The following is a 6184-nucleotide window of genomic DNA, read 5'->3' as shown; positions in this document are numbered from 1 at the left end:
CCCCTGAAATTTTTCAAAAAGCCAGAAAAACTCCTAACGCTCCCATTGTGTAAAATTGTAAGTGGAGATTCTGTTCTTATCACCGCTTGGCCAAAACGGAAGTCCCCTCTGGCCAGGAAGAGACCCAGTAATGCGTCATATATAATTATAAACACATCGGATGCCTCACCAGAGAAAAGGCGACGTCCAGAGGACCTAAACTGGTTGACTACTTCTGTTTTTCCAACAGTGGTAGAGTTTTTCCGTGTTACATTCTTCTCCAAAATAATCTTTTTTTTTAATGTTTTTTATTTATTTTTGAGAGACAGAGAGAGACAGCACAAGCAGGGAGGGTCAGAGAGAGAGGGAGACACAGCATCCAAAGCAGGCTCCAGGCTCTGAGCTGTCAGCACACAACCCGATGCCGGGCTCGAACCCACGAACCGTGAGATCATGACCTGAGCCGAAGCTGGTCGCTTAACCGACTGAGCCACCCAGGCGCCCCCTCCAAGATAATCTCAAACACATAGTCCCACTTGAACTTTTCTGGGCATAAGGAGACAGTTTTCCATTTAAAAACATTTCAGGCCTTGTCTATTAGTCTTTTACTGCTGCTATAACAAATTACCACAAATTTAGTGGATTAAAACAGCACAAATGTGTTATCTTACAGTTCAGGAGTCTCACTGGCCTAAAACTGAGGCGTCAGCAGAATTGTGTTCCTTACTTACAAAGGCTCTAGGGTGAACCCTCAATCCAGTTTCTAAAGTCCACCATATTCCTTGGCTTGTAGTGCCCTTCCTCCATCTTTATTTTTTTTTTTTAACGTTTTTATTTATTATTGAGAGACAGAGAGAGACATAGCATGAGCATGGGAGGGGCAGAGAGAGGGGGAGACACAAAATCTGAAGGAGGCTCCAGACCCTGAGCTGTCAGCTCAGAACCCAACCTGGAGCCTGAACTCACAAATTGCAAGATCATGACCTGAGCTGAAGTCGGACGCTTAACCAACTGAGAAACCCAAGCAGCCCCCTCCCTCCATCTTTAAAGCCAATAGCCTTTCGTCTCTGAGCACTCTATATGAGTCACACGTCCTTCTACTGGGAAAGTTTCTCTGATTTTAAGGACTCCTTTGATTCGGCTGAGCCCACCATGATAATCGAAGAGAATTTCCCCATCTCAGGATCCTTAACTTAGCCTTATCTGCAAAGGCCTCTTACCATGTAAGGTAAATATTTAGACATTTTGGGAATTAAGAGATATTTGGAGAAGAGGAGGTGCCTACCACACCTTGGTAGGTAACAATGACTTTTTAAGGATCTGAAGTATTTTTTCAAAGGCTCGGGAGAGAAATACAAATACAAAATGCAAAAAAAAAAAATATTCAGGGGCGCCTGGGTGGCTCAGTCGGTTAAGCCTCCAACTTCGGCTCAGGTCAGATCTCACGTTCGTAGGTTCGAGCCCCACATCGGGCTCTGTGCTGACAGCTAGCTCAGAGCCTGGAGCCTGCTTCCAGTTCTGTGTCTCTTTCTGTCTCTGACCCTCCCCCTCTATGCTCTGTCTCTCTCTGTATCAAAAATAAATAAAACATTAATAAAAAAAACTTTAATAAATAAAAAAAATATTCAAAAAGTTGTTACAACTTGAACATGCCTTTCTAAACCGCATCTTGGAAAGTCTCTTTGAAGGTTGAAATAATTCAAGTGAGGTTTAACAGATCTGGACAGATATCACCAGTACATCATCCTCAGGGCCTGGCAGGCTTAGTGGGAACAGCGCTCACCTCCCGATCTCAGAGTCGCGAGTTCGAGCCTCACACTGGGCACAGAGTTTACTTTAATTTTTTTTTAATTTTTTAAAGAGAGTACATTCTCTTTCATCAACTTTAAATGTATGTGTTGAAGAACAAAATCCACTTTAAAATTAATGAGCTTATTCTGTACAGAAAAGGAAATGAACAACAAAATGAAAAGGCAACCTACTGGATGAGAGAAAATATTTACCAGTCATGTATCTGATAAGGGGTTAATATCCAAAATACATGAAGAACTACAATGAAATAGCAAAAACAAAAAATCTCCAATTAAAAAGTGGGCAGAGGTTCTGAACAGATGTTTTTGCAAAGAAGACATACAGATGGCCAACAGGTACATTGAAAGGGGCTCAACATCAGTAATCATCAGGGAAATGCAAATGAAAACCACAAAGAGACATCAGCTCATACCCGTCAGAGTAACCAGTATCAAGAAGACAAGAAATAACAAGTGTCGCCGAGGGTGCGGAGAAAAGAGAAGCCTCCTGCACTGTCGGTGGGAATGCAAACTGGTGCTGCCACGGTGGAGACAGCATGGAGGTTCCTCAGAAATGAAAAATAGAAATACCGCATCATCCAGCAATTCACTACTGGGTATTTATCCAAAGGAAACAAAAACACTTAACCCAAAAAGATATATGCGCTTCTTGTTCATTGCAGCACTATTTACAATAACCAAAACGTGAACACAACCCAAGTGTCCATCGGCGAATAAATTAAGACAAAAACTGTGGTACATAGGGGTGCCTGGGTGGCTCAGTTAAGTGTCCGACTTCGGCTCAGTTCATGATCTTGTGGTTTGTGAGTTCAGGGCCCACCCACTGGGCTCTGCCCTGAAAGCCTGAAGCCTACTTCAGGTTCTGCATCTGCCTCTCTCTCTGCCCCTCTCTCTGTCTCTCTCAAAAATACTCTCTGTCTCTCTCAAAAATAAACATTTAAAACATTTAATGAAATAAAAATAAAATTCTCTCTCTCTCAATCTCTCTCTCAAAAAGGAAAAAGAAAATAAGGCAGCAGAATTGTGTTCCTTCCTTACAAAGGCTCTGGGGTGAATCCTTAATCCGGTTTCTAAAGTCCGCCATATTCCTTGGCTTGTAGTGCCCTTCCTCCGTCTTATATATGAATGGTGTGTGTGTGTGTATATATATATATATACACAACAGAATGGAATTATGCCATTTGTGATAATATGGATGCCTCTTGAGGGTATTATGCTAAGTGAAATAAGTCAGACAGGGAAAGACAAATGATATGATCTCACTGTTGGGGGCGGTCTTCAAAGACTTGACCTCTGGTTGACCCATGAGCTGGAGGCTCCATAGCCCCTCCTCTGTCCTCAGAATATGGCTTCCGCTTGGCTTTCCCCTTCCCAGAGGCTGTTCCAAGGACACAGCCTTGAGATAGTGACTGGGCACTGAGAACATCTGACCAGGATACATGCCTGCACCCCATTAACCGCTCTATGGACACTTTTAAGATCTGGGGGGAGGAGCCAGGATCTACTAGTCTGGCTCCCATCCAAGACGAGCCTCGTATGTAGGTTTCCTCGCTTATTCACCCTGCCACCTTCCAACCTGGTCATCTCTTTGGTCTCTCTCTGTCCTCCACAGACGGGGCCAGTTTGAGATTCCATCCAGGGAACTCCCAAGAGGGCTGCACGAGGGTTCACTTCTGTGTAGAATCTAAAACAACAACAGAGGCACCTGGTAGCTCAGTCGGTTAAGCATCCAGCTTCAGCTCAGGTCATGATCTCATGGTTTGTGGGTTCGAGCCCCGCTTCGGGCTCTATGCTGACAGCACAGAGCCTGGAGCCTGCTTCAGATTCTTTTCCTCCCTCTCTCTCTGACCCTCCCCTGCTCTCACTGTCTCTCTCAATCAAAAAATAAAAAACATTAAAAAATAATAAATAAAAATAAATAAATAAATAAAACAACCGAGAAACAAAACCCAACTCAGAGACACAGATGTGCAGGGATCTCTGGGTCCCAGGAGGTGGGGAGTCAGGGGTGGGGGAACTGAGTGAAATGGGCAAAAGGCACTAATTCCCAATTATCAGATAAAATAGTCGTGGGGACGTAAGATACAATATGATGGCTGAGTGAATACCACTGTATTGTATATTTGGAAGATGCAGAGAGATCTTAAAATCTCTCATGATAAGAAAACAATGTGTAGCTCTGTGTGGAAACAGATGTTAACTGATGTGCAGCTGTGATCGTTTCACAATACACACAAACCTTGCATCATTATGTCGTCCACCGGGAACTAATACAATGTTACGTGTCAGTTATACGTCAATAAAAGGACCTAATAGGTTTATGAAACAAAAGTGATAAAAATGAACCATGAAATCAGTACAAATTATTTTGAAATTGAGAAGTAAATTGAAACAAAAGTTCTATCAAATAAGGTAATTCAATAAGAGACATAGACAAAGTTTGAATAAACAGGCACTTGGGTTGTTTAATAATCTAATTAACAAGGAGAAAATCATAGGAACACATTGGAAATATCTTACATTTCTTATTGATTTGATATTAAATGTCGACCTGGATAGAGCTTGCATAAACTCCCATGCGTACGCTAAGATCAGGACCTATGACAAGTTGGTTAATGAACGCCATCAATTCAAGGAACATTTAAGATTAATTACTGACCAATGTCATGAAATTTGGCAACTCCTATAAGAAGGAGTTAAAGAAACATCCTTACCTATTCAAAATATTAAAAGTGTCGATCAATCCCTATCAGAGGAGAGAATGAATTCTCACTCTATTCTATGTAAAATAATATTATAAAATCACTTTCACTTGGAGTGACAAAGAATAAATAGCCATATGGGGTCCCTGGGGGGCTCAGGTCATGATCTCACAGTCTGTGGGTTCGAGCCCCGCATCGGGCTCTGTGCTGGCAGCCTGGAGCCTGGAGCCTGCTTCAGATTCTGTGTCTCCCTCTCTCTCTGCCCCTCCCCTGTTCCCACTCTGTCTCTCTCCCTCCCTCTCAAAAATAAACAAACATTTAAAAATTTTTTTTAAACAGCCAGAAAAGGTAAGGGTGACAGCTATGTTAGAGCTGAATCCAGGGAATTCACGTAGACCTTATGTGACTCTTTCAGACGTCACGATGTTTATAATTTTGCCAGATTTGAAAACATTTCTAACTTGTCATGATTGGTTATTCTAAATAAATGTTTACTCCTGTAATTAATTTTGTCTTAATAATTTTGCTTTATTTCTCTTCAGCGGGGCTTCCAAAACCACGAGCCTCGGGCCTCACAAAGCCAGGTTCCACCCAGATAAGTAGGGAGGCGACCTTCCCCTTCTCAGCAAAACTTGGCTGCAAAGTGCAGCCATATCCGGTGGGGCCGGGTGGGGTGCCCTTGCGCTCCCCTCCCAGCCTCAACCAGCTCTGCCCACTCCTCCCTGCTTTCCTCTCCCACCTTCTCCCCTGCAGACCAACCCCCCATTTCCTGGCCTTACCCCCTCCTTGAGGCCCCATCCCCGGGCTCCCACTTCGCTCAGTCCTCTGCACACCCCACCCCCTTTGCGGCACCTGGGCTCCGGGCCACCCCAGGGCCAGAGCTGACAAGGGCTAGGAGCCTGAGGAAGAGGGCAGGTCACCCAAAGGAGCCTCAGAATACACCCCACGTGTGGTCCCAGAGCCGGGCTGTGCTACCCACCCACCCCCCACAGCTCCTTCTCACCCCACTGGGCCTTGGAGCCCTCCAGGGGGCTGACCTCACCCTGCAGGCCTCCAGAGGTGCTCCCCACCCCGCTGAGGCCGGAGGGGCCAGATTTTTGACCCTGCTGAATAAGCACATTTCAGCGGGAGGAGCCATCGGTTAAAATAAAAAGTCGAGCCTGTCGCTTGAGCTGGTCTCCTCCCATCCAGGAGCCAGGAGAAGGGACAGCAGTTCCCTGCTTCTCCCTCTTTCTCTCTCTCTCTCTTTCTGTCTCTCTGTCCTTGAAATGTAGCCCAGGGATCCTTGATGCAGAGGCTGCTCAGGGTGGCTTGGGGGTATCAGGGCCACATAGAGAGAATGGCCACTGGATGAGGCCCCCACGCCTCCCGTGGGAGACCGTACCTCTTCGTCTCTGAACTCCTTTGATACGTACTTCTCATACTTCTCGGGACTTCTCCAAAATGGGGGCCCCACCTCCTTCCTCTGCACCTGCCCCCCGGTGGCCCCAGCTTCTGCTCCCGCTGGGGCGGTGACCATCTGTCTGTGGGGGGAATTCTGCGATACAGCGCAGTTTCTTCTGGGCTGGTTCACAGCCAAGAAGTCCCCCCACAGGCAGCTCGGAAGTTCTCCCGTGATCATTTCTCCCTGGGCAGTGCTCCCTGGGCGGCACAGTGAAGAAGGCAGGCGGGACTCATTTTGGAGCCAGACCA

This window comes from Suricata suricatta, chromosome 3 (assembly GCF_006229205.1).
Source record: "Suricata suricatta isolate VVHF042 chromosome 3, meerkat_22Aug2017_6uvM2_HiC, whole genome shotgun sequence".
Lineage (NCBI taxonomy): Eukaryota > Metazoa > Chordata > Mammalia > Carnivora > Herpestidae > Suricata > Suricata suricatta.
The sequence above is the reverse complement of the archived record's forward strand: the minus strand, read 5'-3'. Positions refer to the sequence as shown.